The following is a 15,495-nucleotide window of genomic DNA, read 5'->3' as shown; positions in this document are numbered from 1 at the left end:
AAGGAATGACCAGACACACCAAAGTAAGGCAAGCATGAGGTGACATTTATTGACGGGGAGCAAGATAGGATTATAGAGCAAGAGCAAGATAAAGGTTTACAGAGCATGATACATACGCCACAGATGACGACGGGACCCCTTGTCACAGCAAAGGGAGAACAAAAGGAAGGGCTGGTTATGGTCTGTGTCTTGTTTTACAGTGCCCAGATTGGGACCTCCCTAGTGGTTCAGAGGTCACCATCAAACCACTTTGATTGGACAGTTGGGAGTCACATGGCCTGAGTCTTACTATGCATGCAGGTTGTTCTACGTCACTTTCGAGACTCAATCATACCTATGCTGCTTGGCCTGTGAGCTAGAGAATCCTCTGCATTTTTTTGCAGTTGGTGTGCTAAGTTCTGACTGGCAGATTGGTAGGGTGTTTCTTCCTCCCCAGGTATGGCAGTAGCTCATGGCAAGATTAAGATGGGGCAGGACCAAGATGGGGGCCTGAGGCCCACCCTTGTCCTTCTTCTCAGAAGGGGCAATTGCACCAAGGCAAGGCACAAACTTTCATTCCTAGGAGACCCAGAATCCCTCATTAACTACCTAACAAGGGCAGATAAAGGGCCACATTTAGTCCCCAGCTATAGTGTGCCCACCCCTGGTCTAGTCAAATGGTCTACTTCAATGAGCCCGGAAGGCAATGCTGTATTATTATAAAACACAATATCATAATTGATGTTTATAATTATGGCCTTAATTCAACAAGAAAAGTTTTTATTAGGTTTAGTGTTCTCTATATTTTAACAAGTCAGGAAAATTTATAAAGTATGTTAGAAAAAGTCTATCCGCAATTAGAAAGAATTTTGGTAATTAAAGGATAGATACTATGCCATATGAGAAAAAAATGTGAAAATAATAGTGTATTCCCTATACATTTGCAGGGCTAAAATTTTTACTCCTATGGATTTTTGTGTGAGCATTATAGTTTTTATACATATGGTTTAAACCTGTACCATTCATATGAGAACTTGAAATGTAGCTAGTGCAGAGGAACTGCATTTTTGGCTTCATTTATTTTTAATTGAGTTAAATTTAAATTTGAAAGCAGACACTAAATTCAATGATTTAAAAACTTTAAAAGATGTTTAATATAACTTGAGTAAACTATTCCACATAAATCTTTGGAAATCTAAATACAGATCAAGTATTTCTCATGAAAATTTACATTTAACTTGAGATGTGCTATTAAGTACAAAAAACACACCAAATTTTAAAAACTTAGTAAAAAAAGAATGTAAAATATTACATTAATAATTTTTATATTGATTAGAAGTTGAAGTGATTATATTTTGGATACACCGGGTTAAACAAAATATATTTTAAAGTAATTTCACCTTTGTTAACTTTTTAAATGTAGCTGTTGAAAATTTTTAATTATGTATGTATATTGCACCATATTTTTCTTGGGCAAAATATCCAATATATTTCTATTGTCTAGAATATTCTATTGAGGGAAGTCAACATTTTTCCAGCTGTATTTGAAGATTTGAGAAAGATTAGACCACACAGAATTTATTCTACAGAGAGTTAATGGGAGAGAGGAAATTAAATCTATAGTCCTGATATTCCAGCTCTTTGGCTCATTTTATTGAACTGTGATGCCTTAATAACTCTTAATGGAATCAAATCCCCCTTGAGATACCTTCAAATCTGCATTATTTGGCTAATGTAAATTCTGGTGTTTATAAAGGGACCAATAGCTGAAGTAATCAATTGTAATCCCCAGGTGACAGGGCCCCTCGTCTTCCACAGACTTTGAGACTAAAGAAGTTCCCAACACCAGCAAATCAATCAAATATACATATCTTGAACACCCTTCAAAAAAGAGCCAATAAAATACAGATAAGTTCTTTGTTTCTCTAAATATTCCCCTACATAAGCACAATGTACAGCAGCACAACTAAAACCAGAACCCAGGTATCCTGACTCCCAGTTAAGTTTTATTTTTCTCAGCTACTTCTCATTCAAATATAATTAATACAAACAGTAAAAGGCAAAGACAAGAAAGGTGAGAATCTGTTTTTTTCCTCCAATTTGAGATCACAGCAATAAAATTTTGGATAAATTTACAACAAACATTATAATACCACCAACACTTTTTACCTGCCCTAAATTAAAAGAGTAATAATCAAAACATTGATAGATTATACAGCTTGGTAGAGCTGGGGGGAAGTTTAAAGAAGAAAGAAGGGATTAGGAGGTGGCTCGAGGAGGGGTTCTGGGGAGAGGACAATATTTTATTTCTCGCTTGGATAGTGAATACATGAGGGAGTTCGCTTTATGATAATTTATTAAATCATATACTTATGATTTGTGCCTTTTTCTGTATGTGTGTTATACTCCAATAAAAAGTTAATAAACATGTTTTCTAATAAGTAGGAAATAAAATAAATTATACTAAGCATTCAGTGATCGGGGCTAATGTCTCTCAAGTATCCAATAGGTAATGCGTACCATGATTTGTTTGAGGAACCTCATCAACATTTCCACTGGTGCCAGAAATGTCACTGTTAGAAATTCAGCACTTATGGTTAAGGCAATATCCCAGTACATGCAATCGTGGTAGAAAATGTGTCACAGATTATTGGTGTTTGCTCATCTTTAGGAATTAAATGTGAGAGCTCTGGTGTCAGAGTGTCCAGCTCACATTCAGGTTCTGCCACTATCTAGCTGTTTCAGTTACTTTTGTCATATAACAAAATACCCCAAAACTTAATGACTTCAAACACCATTTTATTTTGCTCTCAGATTCTGTGAGTCAGAGATTTGTGGAACTGCTCATCTCATTGATACTTTTGCTCCTTGTAGCACTAAGGCCACTCAGTGATTCTCAGCTGGTAGATAAGCTGGTCTGGAAGGTCCTAGACAGCTTCACTCACAGTCACATGTTTGGCACTGGAGACGAAACAACTTAAAGGCAGGATCATCTTGGAGGGGACCAGCTGTGCAGACACCATGGAGGTGATGCTGGATCTTTCTGTGCAGCCCGTTAGCCCCCAAAGTCCCAGCCAGTGCAGCTGAGCAGAATGAAATGGACCCTTTCCATTATGACTACCAGACACTGAGGATGTAGGTTGGTGTGGGTTGGGATCCCACTTATCCTAAGTTGCAGGTGCAAGCGCAGTTTCAATCAGAAGCTCCAGGCTCCAGGAGATGAGGAAGCCCAGGTGGAGAACCTCATCACTGCAAATGCAAACAACAGAGCCCCAGAAAGCAGAGAACTGAAATGCAACCCTCAGGTGGGAAGCCTCCCAGAACCTGAAGGCAGTAGCTTGAACCTTTAGAGGCAAATGTCAGTGCTTAAGAATACTGGTCACTTCAGCAACAAACTTTTCCCCAGGCAAAGCCAAGAACTTGTGTGTCCCCTGCTCCCCTCCCTACCCCCTCTAACGCCATTCCTCAACTCAATGATGCAACTAGCACTTGTCTCCTCCACTGCAGCCTGCAGCCTCGTCCATCTCCTGTGGGGTGTGTGTGTGTGTGTGTGTGTGTGTGTGTGTGTGTGTGTGTGTGTGTGCGTGTGTGTGTGCTGTTGACTGTGGTCTTTGTGGCTGTTCGTTCGTGGATGATATTGTGTTAGTGAACTGTGGACTCACTTCCTGGGGCAGGAGCTGAGCCCTGTGGCCATCGGCTCCCTGCCCGCATGGCCCCCCATCACCTCCCAATCCTAGGAGTCTGCTTCTCCCTGAGAGACCAGCCCCTTGTCCTGATTAAGGGTTGAGTATAGGGTGCAAGCACGGGCAGGAGCCTCCAGTGGCCTTGGGACCTGGGAAAGTTTGCATCACCTTCACCGTCATGCTTTATGGACTCTCTTCACTCCTTTTACAGGAACCTCACTTACATTTGCCACCCAACCCCAGTCTGTTTTGAAAGTCTTAGCAACTGGAGATACAAAGCAAGGAGCTGGTGAGCCCAGCTCTGCCTCTAGGCAAGCTACACCCTTCCGTGGTCATTCAACCTCCTCCCAGGCTTGCTCTAGGGAGTCCCCATCTGCCCTGACCCTTCACAAAGCACCCAGAATTCTGGGCCCAGGGCTTCTGCTCTGCCACTGGGGAATGTGCTCCTTTCATATCTTCTCAGCAATAACCCCATGGGCTCTGGAACCCTTCCCTGCTCCCAAGACTTCAATCCATAACCCGGCTCATCTGGACTCACATTCCCGTCCCTGAAGTTGGTCTCTGAACTGCTGAAGGGTTCGCACTCTATCCAGCCAGCATTCTTGGATGGGCGGAGAAAGACCCCTGGTCAGGCAGCTGAGACAACCCCTGCATCCTTTGCTCTGCCTGTGAGTGCTCAGAGCAGTGCAGGAAGCAGGTAGGGACCCAGCCAGCTGCTCCTGCAGCCCTGCCCTGCTGCAGAGGGAAGAGCAAGAGGTCAAAGGTCATAACTAGAGCAGGAGCTCAAGCCAGATCCTGCCTTTCCTGTCCTCCATGTTCCTCTGGAAACTAACTACACTGCTGCTGTGACCATACTACTGTTCTCTGTATTGTGATCAATTCTCTCCACAACAGAAACAAGGAATAAAATATCATTTGTTTCCTTTAAAAAAAAAAAAGAAAGAAATGACTTGAAGGCCAAGGTTGCCAACCAGAGCATCTGCACTTGACTCCTCCGTGTGGCTAGGCTTCTTCACGATATAGCAGCCTCAGGGGAATCAGACTTCTCTCAAGGCTGTTCAGGGCTCTGAGCACAAATGTTCCAGTGATCAAGGCAGAAGCTACAGTGCCTGTATCTCTAGATGCAGAAGTCAGTATCACATAGTCTGTTAGGTGGAGTCATTATAAGCCCACCTAGATGCAAAAGGAAGGGACACAGATCCAATGCCTTAAAGGAAGGAGTGAGTGGCACAGTCACATTGTGGAAAGAACATGCAGGATGAGAGACAGTTTTGTGGCCATCTGTGGACATTACCATCTGCCACACTAGTGTGACCTTGGGCAAATCTTTTAAACTCACCAAGACTCAGTTATTTTGTTTGAAAAATGATAATGATAATAATAGCCACCTCATGGGATTGCTTGAAGGATTGATGAGATAATACGTATAAGGTGCTTAGTACAGTGCCAGGGTCGCAGTAAGAGATCAGAAAACATTTTTTATTTATCTCCCTATTAAGGTGGCAGGAGCTGAGAATAGTGGAAGAAGATAAAGAGACAGCTGTAGAATAAATAGAATAAAAGTCAGAGGTAGAAGCCCAGATAGAAGGACACAGAAGGAAGGAACAGGCAAGTCCCACAATAAGGGATGCTTTCCAAGATGGCAAAGTGGCTCTGAAAACAAAGTTGGGTGAGAACTAAAAAGAAACTTTCTCAGCTTCCCAATTTTTCCTAGGATTGGCCTTGGTATTTGGTCAAGCAAACAGTGAGAGATGACTTGTTTATAAAAGTCACTTTCATTAGAAACATCAGATTGTCTTCATTCGTAGGGTTGCCAAGTAAAATAAAAGAGGGACCCCACTTTTGACACATTCTGACACTGACAGCAAAGAGTAATCTTTCTTAAGTGTCTAAACAAATGAACATCAACCTTTCTGGGCCACGATGGTGCCCTGGGATTTGCCAGAGAAATGGAAGGATGTAACAAACTTTAAGTGAAATAAATAGATCTCTTCCAAACAACTCCCAGATGAGGCAAGTAAAGGGGGTCTGTATTACAGGATGTTTTATTAATACTTAATGGAAAGAGCCAAACCCCTTTGGCACTTGGCAGTTGTGAAATAAACCCTTTTAGCAAATGATGAAAACAGGAAGTTATGTTAATTAACACTTTGCTTGGTACAAAAGCAAGATTTTCAGTCATAAAACTGGTTTATTAAGCATCCATTGACAAGTAGTTAACTGATGTTTTGATGTTTTGTGCCATTTTTAAAAATTGTAAAAATACAGAAATAGATGAAAGGGTAAGTGGATAATATATGCTATTGTAGCTTCTGTACACAGATTTAACAACACCCTTTCAGCTTATTAATCAAGAACACGTATTGAACATCTACTGGATACTAAATTTGGGTCATGAGGAAAGCATAGCATCTCTACAGTCTCTTAATAAATATATAAATTAGAGAATGACAAAAACATAATAATTGTAATCTCTACTGGAGGAGCTGATTATGATCTTGGATTTTGAGCTTTCAATCTGATGAACAGAAAAAAGAACTACAAATATTTACTTATTTCCTACTATGGGCACAGGCCTTACTATACACAAAGAGGTATACAAAGTTGAATAAGATCCAATTGCTATTGTCATGAGTGTCATAACCTTGTGGAGGAGATAGAGGAATACATCAATAACTCTATTATGAAGCTCATAAAAATCAAATATCATAATAGAGATAAAACATCATTCTTTGGGGATATTTGGAATAGAGTGATTCATTCCAACAGGGGTGCAGTGAACAGTGAATGTTTATTAAAGAGAGTGGAATTTGAATGAGCTTTAAAAAATAGTGTTTTGAAGGAATATTTAAGTTCTAAGAACATTCAAATATACTGAGCAAATGGAGCAGGCTCTAGAAGCGGGTGAATTCAAGGAATATTCCAGGAGGAGGAGCTGACTACACTATGAGCTCCATGAAGGCATGAATTATTTTTGCTTATTTCCAACACTTTGCTGGTACATGGTAGAAGCTCAATCACTATTAAGTAAATGAGTATTGGGCAATGTTCATTTGGCATTAGGCAATTGATATAGAATTAAAACATTACATAGAGGCAAAAACTAAAAGAAATTTTTTTTGAATTTGAACACCTAGGCCAAAAGTTCAGACCTTATTTCATATGTAATAATGTGATGGATTGATGCTATAAAACAACTTAACAATATGGTACAAAATGAATGGGAACATGAGGGAAGATAGTGGCAGAGATGAACTTCTCTTATGTTTATTTCCTATGAGCTAGGTCTATTCTTGTGGTAGATATTCAGGAGGGGAGCTTGCCTGATTTATTAAATTAGAAGAATGAGGCAACAGATGGAGAATAACTTATTGTAATTTTATTTCCAATTATGTTGTTAGATTTTCTCCACTATGTTTTCAAGTTTCTCAAAACTTTATGTAATCTATCTTCAAAATGAACCAATTGTGATAATGTTTTAAGCCTTGAAGACAAAGGGGGGAAAAATCGCTGGAAGATCAATTCACTTGACTACATAAGAAATGGGAGAACTTTGGTACAAGTAAAGAAAGGCTAAAGAAAAATGAAAACAACATATAATAAAAAGAGTTTGTAGTAAATAAGAAAGATAAAAAGTATAATACATTGATTATATAAAGAGATCACTCAATTTAGTAAGAAACATACTAAGAAATCAGTAGGTAAATGGACAAAAGTCTTAGAAAACTAAAAGGTTATTCATAGGAAAAACATAAATCAAAATGGGAACTGTTCAATGAGGATAGTAAGAAAAAAATGCTTGTTAAAACAGTGGTATGTCATTTCCTACCTAGAGTATTAAGTTAATAAAAACTATGCTTTAATGTTAATAGCCAATTCTGCCAAGGTTGCAATAAAATTACTATATTTATACATTGCTATGATTATATCAGGTGAAATATACTTTAAGTTAAAAACTGTCAGAACAGACAAACACATTTATAGCAATAAATGCCTTCTTTAAAAAAGAGGAAAAAGCCCAAATAAATAGACTAGCATTATGCGGCAAAGAGCTAGAAAAACAAGCACAAACTAAACTCAAAGTTAGCAGAAGGAAGAAAATAATAAAAATGAGAACAGAAATAAATCAAATAAAGAATAAAAGAATAGGCCGGGCGCGGTGGCTCAAGCCTGTAATCCTAGCACTCTGGGAGGCCGAGGCGGGCGGATTGCTCGAGGTCAGGAGTTCGAAACCAGCCTGAGCAAAAGCAAGACCCCGTCTCTACTATAAATAGAAAGAAATTCATTGGCCAACTAATATATATATATAAAATTAGCCGGGCATGGTGGTGCATGCCTGTAGTCCCAGCTACTCCGGAGGCTGAGGCAGAAGGATTGCTTGAGCCCAGGAGTTTGAGGTTGCTGTGAGCGAGGCTGACGCCACGGCACTCACTCTAGCCTGGGCAACAAGCGAGACTCTGTCTCAAAAAAAAAAAAAAAAAAAAAAAAGAATAAAAGAATATAGAAAAAAATCAATAAATCCAAGATTGGTTTTTGAAAAAATAAACAAATTTGACAAACTCATAGCTAGACTAAGAAAAAAAGAGAGAAGACTTAAGGAAATAAAATAAGGAATGAATGTGGATATATTACAACAGATACCTCAGAAACTAAAAAGCTCATAAGGAACTATTATGAATAATTATATGCCAACAAATTGGATAACCTAGAAGAAATAGATAAATTGATGGAAAAATATAACCTACCAAGTCTGAATCAGAAAGAAATAGAAAGCTTGAATAGATAGATAAACAAATAAATAAAGGGACTGAAGTAATGTTGGAAAAACCTTCCAACAAAGGAAAGCCCAAGACTAGATGGCTTCGGAGCTAAATTCTGACAAATATGCAAAAAGAATTACTACCAATACTTTATGAACTCTTCCAAAAAACAGAGATAGAAGGAATACTTACAAACACATTTTACAAGTCCAGCCTCACCTTGCTACCTAAGCCAGACTAAGACACTGCAAGAACTACAGGCCAGTATATCTGAAGAATACTGATGCAAAAATTCTCAATAAAACACTAGCAAACCAAATTCAACAACACATCAGAAAGATGTGATGACCAAGTGGGATTTATCCATTGCATGCAAGTCTAGTTTAACATACACAGATCAATGTGATATTAATACAGTGCATTAAGAGAATGACAAGTAAAAACCATATATCATCTCAACTGACACAGAAAAAACATTTGACAAAGTTCAACATCTTTCTTGATAAAAATTCTTAGTATAGAAGGAAGTTCCTAAACATAATAAAAGCCATTAATGAAAAATATACAGCTGACATCCAAATTAATGAGGAACAATGGAAAGCTTTTGCACTAAAACCCAGTACAAGACAGGGATGCCCACTCTTTCCACTTCTATTCAATATAGTACTGGATATATTAGCCAGAACAATTAGGCAAGAAAAGGAAATAAAAGGCCTTTATGTAGGAAAAGAAGAAGTGAAATTGTCTCTGTTTGCTGATGACATGATCTTATAAATAGAAAATCCTAACAACTCTACCAAAATAAAAAGTTAAAACTAATAAATAAATTCGGTAAAGTTGCAGGTTATAAAATCAACATACAAAAATCAGTAGCATTTCTATATACTAACAATGAAAACTATCCAAAAATAAATTCAGAACATTTCATTTACAATAGCATCAAAAAAATGAAATAAAATACTTTGGAATAAATTTAACAAAGAAGATGAAAGATCTATACACTGAAAACTATAACACATGGATGAAAGAAATTGAAGAATATACAAAAAACAAAGGAAAGCTATCCTATGTTCAGGAATTGAAAGAATACAGCTGAACTCATAGAAATAGAGAGTAGAGAGGTGGTTACCAGAGGTTCATGGAGGGAGAGAGTGGGAAGAGGAAGGGGAGATGTTAATCAAAGGTTACAAAGTTTCAATTAGACTGGGAGAATAAGTTTTCTTTTTTTCACATCAGATGAGTAATGTGCTGACATTCTAACAAGGTTTGAGAGAGGCACATCTCACATGTAAGTGTGAAACCTAATCATGCTTAAGGAAGAATAAGTTTTAGTGCTCTGTTGCACTGTATGGTGACCACAGTTAATACTAATATTTTGTATATTTTAAAATTTCTAAAAAGATAGATTTTTAACATCCTCACCACAAAAAAAAAAAAGTCAGTAAGGTGATGGATATGTTAATTAGCTTGATTGAATCTTTTTACAATGTATACATAGATCAACGCATCACATTGTACCCCACAAATATACACAATTATTATTATTTCTCAAATGTGCATTCATCTGTGGCTATCAACTATAGTTGATGCTTGTACCGAAGTGGTTAATTAAAAAATGTTATAAACCATGATCCTTTACCATCAAAAGTAAACTATATTGGCATTCTTCACAGAAATAGAAAAAATAATCTTAAAATGTGTTTGGAATTACAAGACATCCAGAATAGCCAAAGCAATACTAAAAAAGAAAAAATTGGAGGCATCACAATCCTTCATTTAAAATTGTACTACAATGCTATAGTAATAAAAACAGTATGGTGTTGGCATAAAAACTGAAACATAGAGCAATGGAACAGGATAGAGAACCCAGAAATAAGTCCCAACATATATGGTCAATTAATTTTCAACAAGGACACCAAGAGGACAAATGGGTAAATGATAGTATCTTTAATAAATGGTACTGGGAAAACTGGATTTCCACATGCAAAAAAGTAAAATTGGATCTTTCTCTTAAACCATACACAAAAGTCATCTCAAAATGGATAAAAGACCTAAATGTAAGACCTGAACCCATAAAAGTCCTAGAAAAGAACATAGGGAGAAAGCTCCTTGACACTACCTTGACAATGATTTTTTCACTATCACATCAAAATCTGAGGCTACCAAAGCCAAAATAAATGAATGGGACTAGATCAAACTAAAAAGTTTCTAGTAGCAAAGAAAAAACAATCAGCAAAATGAAAAGGCAACCTATGAACTGGAAAAAAGGTTTTTTTTGCAAACCACATATCTGATTAAGTGGTTAATATCTAAAATTTATAAAGAACTCTTATAACTCAACAGCAGAAAAACAACCCAATTTAAAAAATGGACAAAGGACATAGACATTTTTACAAAGAAGACATAAAAATGAAAAGGTGTTCAACATCAATAAGCATCAGAGAAATACAAATTGAAATCACTATCAGATGTTATCTTACACCCATTAGTATGATTACTATCAAAAAGCCAAAAGATAGCAGATGTTGGTGAGGATGTGGAACAAAGGGAACCCTAGCACTGTTGGTGGGAGTGTAGATTGGTGCTGCCATTATGAAAAACAGTATGGAGGTTCCTGAAGAAATTAAAAATAGAACTACTCAATAATCCCTCTTCTGGATATATACCCAAAGGAGATGAAATCACTACCTCATGAAAATATCTACACTTCCATGTTCATTTCAGCACTATTCACGATAGCCAAGATATGAAAACAAAGATATGAATGTCTTTCAACAGATGAATGAATAAAGAAAATGTGGTGAATATATATATACAATGGAATAATATTCAGCCTCAAAAAAAAATAAGATACATTTATCACAACATAAATGGACCTGTAGGACATCATTCTAAGTGAAATAGGCCAGGCAGAGAAAAAAATTGCATGATCTCATTTATATGTTGATTCTAGAAAGAGAGAGAAAGAAAGAAATGAAAAAGAAAGAAAGAAGAAAGAAAGAAAGAAAGAAAGAAAGAAAGAAAGAAAGAAAGAAAGAAAGAAAGAAAGAAAGAAAGAAAGAAAGAAGGAAGGAAGGAAGGAAGGAAGGAAGGAAGGAAGGAAGGAAGGAAGGAAGGAAGGAAGGAAAGAAAGGAGGGAGGGAGGGGGGAGGGAGGGAGGGGGGAGGGAGGGAAAGAAAGAAGAAAGAAAGAAAGAAAGAAAGAAAGAAAGAAAGAAAGAAAGAAAGAAAGAAAGAAAGAAAGAAAGAAAGAAAGAAAAAGAAAGAGAAAAGAAGTGAAATATATAGAGGTAGAGAATGAAACAGTGGTTATCAGAGGTTGGAGGGTGGGGGTTGAGGAGGAGGAAGGTGCAGGCCAAGCTGTATAAATTAGCAGATACACAGGATGTACAAGTCTAGAGATCTAATGTACAGCATGAGGACTATAGTTAATAAAATTAGATATTTTTGTTACATACATAGATTTTAGCTGCTCTTGTTACCAAAAAAAGTGACTATGTGAGATGATAGATATGTTAATTTACTTCACTATGGTAACTATTTTACTGTCTGCATGTATTCCATAAAATCCTGTTGTAAACCTCAAATATGCACAATAAAATTTAATTTAAAACAGTTTTTTAAATGTTTGTTAAAAACACAAAAATTGGTGAGACATTCAAAAACAGTAAAGGGAGGATATGACGCCACCAGGAGCCACACACTCCCCTAACCTAAAGACCAAGGTTCTGCACAAAGGAAGTCCCTCAGTCCCTCAGAGTAACTTGCAGAACTTTTAAAACATACTCCTGTCTTAGTCCCACCCTCGGGAGATTCTATTGGAGATTCTATCATTTTCAGTTGGCTTTTTGGTTCAGTTAACTACACTGAAAAAGTGTAAAGAAAATATACTTGGATACAGATTTGTCTGGACATAGCTAATCAGATCAGTAAGTTTGTCAAATGCTCTATAAAAGAGTAGCAATGCACAATCATGAAGAATTAAATTGCAAAAACTTGGCCTCCATGTACAGGATGCTGGTGACTCTAAATTGATGCCTTATTTGCCTGAATGTTGAAAGCCTTTAAGTTGCTGAGAAAGTGTTACCGTAAACATAAGTGGCAAATTTTGAATGAAAGACTAAAACATAAATGGACTTTTATGGATATACTCAGCTTTTACTACTTTTCAAAACTTAGTGTCAATCATTAAAGTTATTCATAAAAATAATCTGAAATTCAACAGCATCCCTTCCTTCTCTCTGTGTCTCTGTCTTTTTCCTCCCTTTTTGCCCATTACAATGGTCCCAAAAAGGAAAGCCCATTTTGTACACATTGTGTAGAGTACTCTCTGCACTGTTCCGTTTTCTCCGTGTTATAATTCTCAAGTTGTTTCCGATGTGTGCGATATTAACAAATCCTAATTGGTTGTGTGATAGGAGCAGACAGCCTATACAGTATTAAGCCACTTCTCCACCACCTATTTTCTGTATGCAAATCAGACAGAAACAAATGTTTGGCCCCAGCTGGGCAAAATGTCCCATTTAGAATTCTTTTCCTCTTCTTTGTTCTTTGATGTTCTGCAAATGAGCTTTAGAACTCCACTCTTCACACAATTCAATTTTACAGACCCATTATCTGAGATATAATGTGGAGGTTAAATATATCAGGGCAGCCATTATGTGAAAATAATTAACAGTAATGAATAATGCACTAATTCCACTGATGAGAGATGGTTATATGTGTAATGAAGTGTTGGGGCAGCCCTGACAAATGAAATTAAAATATTTAAACACTGTTTTATGATATTACTTTGCTCATATAATTTCCTTTACCTACAATGAGCCACTTGGATTATCGTCATTATCTTGACAGCTCTGAAGGATGAAATAGTGCGAGTTAATGTGACAGCGATTAGTCAGAGGAAAAATCCATCACCCAGGGCAGAACAGGCTGAGGCAGAAAAGGCCTCTCCACTGTCCTGTTTCCAACACGAGAAGAATGATACTATCAACATCACTTCAATATTAAATGGATAGAATTATCTTGTCATTCAGCTACAGCCTCTGAAGAACTACCTATTTGTACCTGCAAAAGAAAGGTCAGCCTTTCTTAATCACCCATAAAAATATGTTGATGGATTCTTTATATCAATAATACTGACAGGAACAGAGACAGAAAGAGACATGACAATTTAAAAGCATGAAGTTTTTTCCTCAAGTCCTTACAGCTTTTTCCCCACAATTTCTGCTTAAATTATAATTGAATCTCAGAGTCCAATCTACTGAGGAGGACACTTTTGCCTGCCTGCTGTCTTTACTCTGAGATTATTACATCAGACTCCTAATTTGAAAGCAGATTCTATTTTTGCTGAACTTTATCACATGAATATTTTCTTTGGAACAATTATTCTTAAGCCTGTGTGTCACTGCGTTTCAGGATGCAGCAAGTTTGAATTTTAAAAATCTGGTGACATGATAATCTATCTGTTCTTCATTAAAGTTCATGTTAAAATATGCTCTAAAATATTTGATGGGAGAGTAAGTCATTGGTGATACAAATGAGAACTATGGCATCTCCATGTTGTCATAGATATAGTTTATAAGCTGACAATAAAGCAGTAATTGGCAGAAATATTTTAACTATATAAAATATGTTAAAGAAAACCTTAAAATTCTAGTTTCTTTTGCTTCAGAACAATTGTGAATAAATGGAGACATTGCTGCAATAAGAACAGATTTCCAGAGAATTTTGGTACAGTATTCTCTTTGCCTTTGATTACAAGATGACTTTCCTTGATTTTGCTCCCAGGAGAGTAAAAAAATGTGGATATGTTCATTTAAAGTAGAAGGTTTAAGTTCTGTCCACTTTCCTCTAACTTGCTCCAATATATTGGAAACCTTCCTATTCAACAATGCATTATTATATAGAGTGCGAATAATGATATGTTTCATTTGCTAGTGTTTAAACTTGAGTTCAAAAGTCTATGTCCTCTATTTCAAACCAAAATCCATTTCCAGCTTTGCTGTTGTCAGCTTTGCTGACAAAACTTTGCTGACCCAACCCGGCTAACACCGGGATACAACAGCACATCAAGGAAAGAATCATGTGTTCATAATCAATTTTCAAAATGTAAAATCTATGATTCAGTATTTCCTCTACTCCATAGATACAGCAATAATATGGCCATTCCTAACATCAATGGGATAAATCAACAAATACCAAGAAAGCCTCACTTAGGGACTGAAATGTTCATTATTATCTGGGCAATCAAAGTTTTTGGAAAACCAAGAGCACAATATAATAAAATGCTTCTAGCACTGATACTGGGGGAATAAGATAATACTCTATAAAAGCTAATACCTATACATAAGTATATTCATAATTGAAACTGCAGTTAAACCGAAATAGCAAGGCCCATTATGTAAGGGTTGGTTTTGTAGTTACTTGATAGATTTACATATATATCTGATCTAATTTGCAATGTCATTTTTGAACACTAATTCATTGCTAACTCCTATTTCTACCTCAGTTATCTTTAAGGAAAAGCCAAAAAGGGAGAAAAAGTGCACCACTCAAAAACAATCTGCTTGCCAATTTGAGAAGGGTATGACATCATGTATAATATATGTCTCTCTATGCCAATAGGAAATAATCCTTGAAAATAATACATGTTTTTTCCCATACTTCATGCATTTGGTTTGAAAAAAAAATTACAATTTACTTCAATTATCTGACAATGAAGTGCCTGGGCAATAAATCTAACATTAAAAAATCATTTCCAGCAAATTACTCCAATAAAATCAATGAAGGTCAGGCTCAGCTGTAGCAACAAATAAATGACATGCTATTGACAGGCTAGATGGACTTAATTGTCATTTATGAAGGTTAAGGGGATAAAACAATCTAATAGAAAACAGATGTTTACTAAACAAACAAACAAAAAAAAAAAACAGAGGCAAGTGAGATAAAACCAGAAAAAGTAAGTTAGTTATGAAAAGCCTCAATATTCTCCTAGCCTAGTCCCAGAGCAAAAATACAAGTTATTCTAATTCTCAGCAGCATGTGTTTGATTAGGTCAATATTTATCTGCTT

At 36.6% G+C, this 15,495-nt stretch overlaps 2 pseudogenes; one reads left to right on the top strand and one right to left on the bottom strand.

Annotated features, from left to right (window-relative positions):
• Positions 1–3,022: 3,022 nt before the first annotated feature.
• LOC109731394 (FXYD domain-containing ion transport regulator 6 pseudogene) lies at positions 3,023–3,270 on the top strand (annotated as a pseudogene).
• A 6,382-nt stretch (positions 3,271–9,652) lies between these two features.
• LOC142875365 (uncharacterized) lies at positions 9,653–9,750 on the bottom strand (annotated as a pseudogene).
• Between the last annotated feature and the right edge of the window lie 5,745 nt (positions 9,751–15,495).

This window comes from Microcebus murinus, chromosome 13, assembly GCF_040939455.1.
Source record: "Microcebus murinus isolate Inina chromosome 13, M.murinus_Inina_mat1.0, whole genome shotgun sequence".
Lineage (NCBI taxonomy): Eukaryota > Metazoa > Chordata > Mammalia > Primates > Cheirogaleidae > Microcebus > Microcebus murinus.
This window is presented reverse-complemented; position numbering and strand designations above follow the sequence as displayed.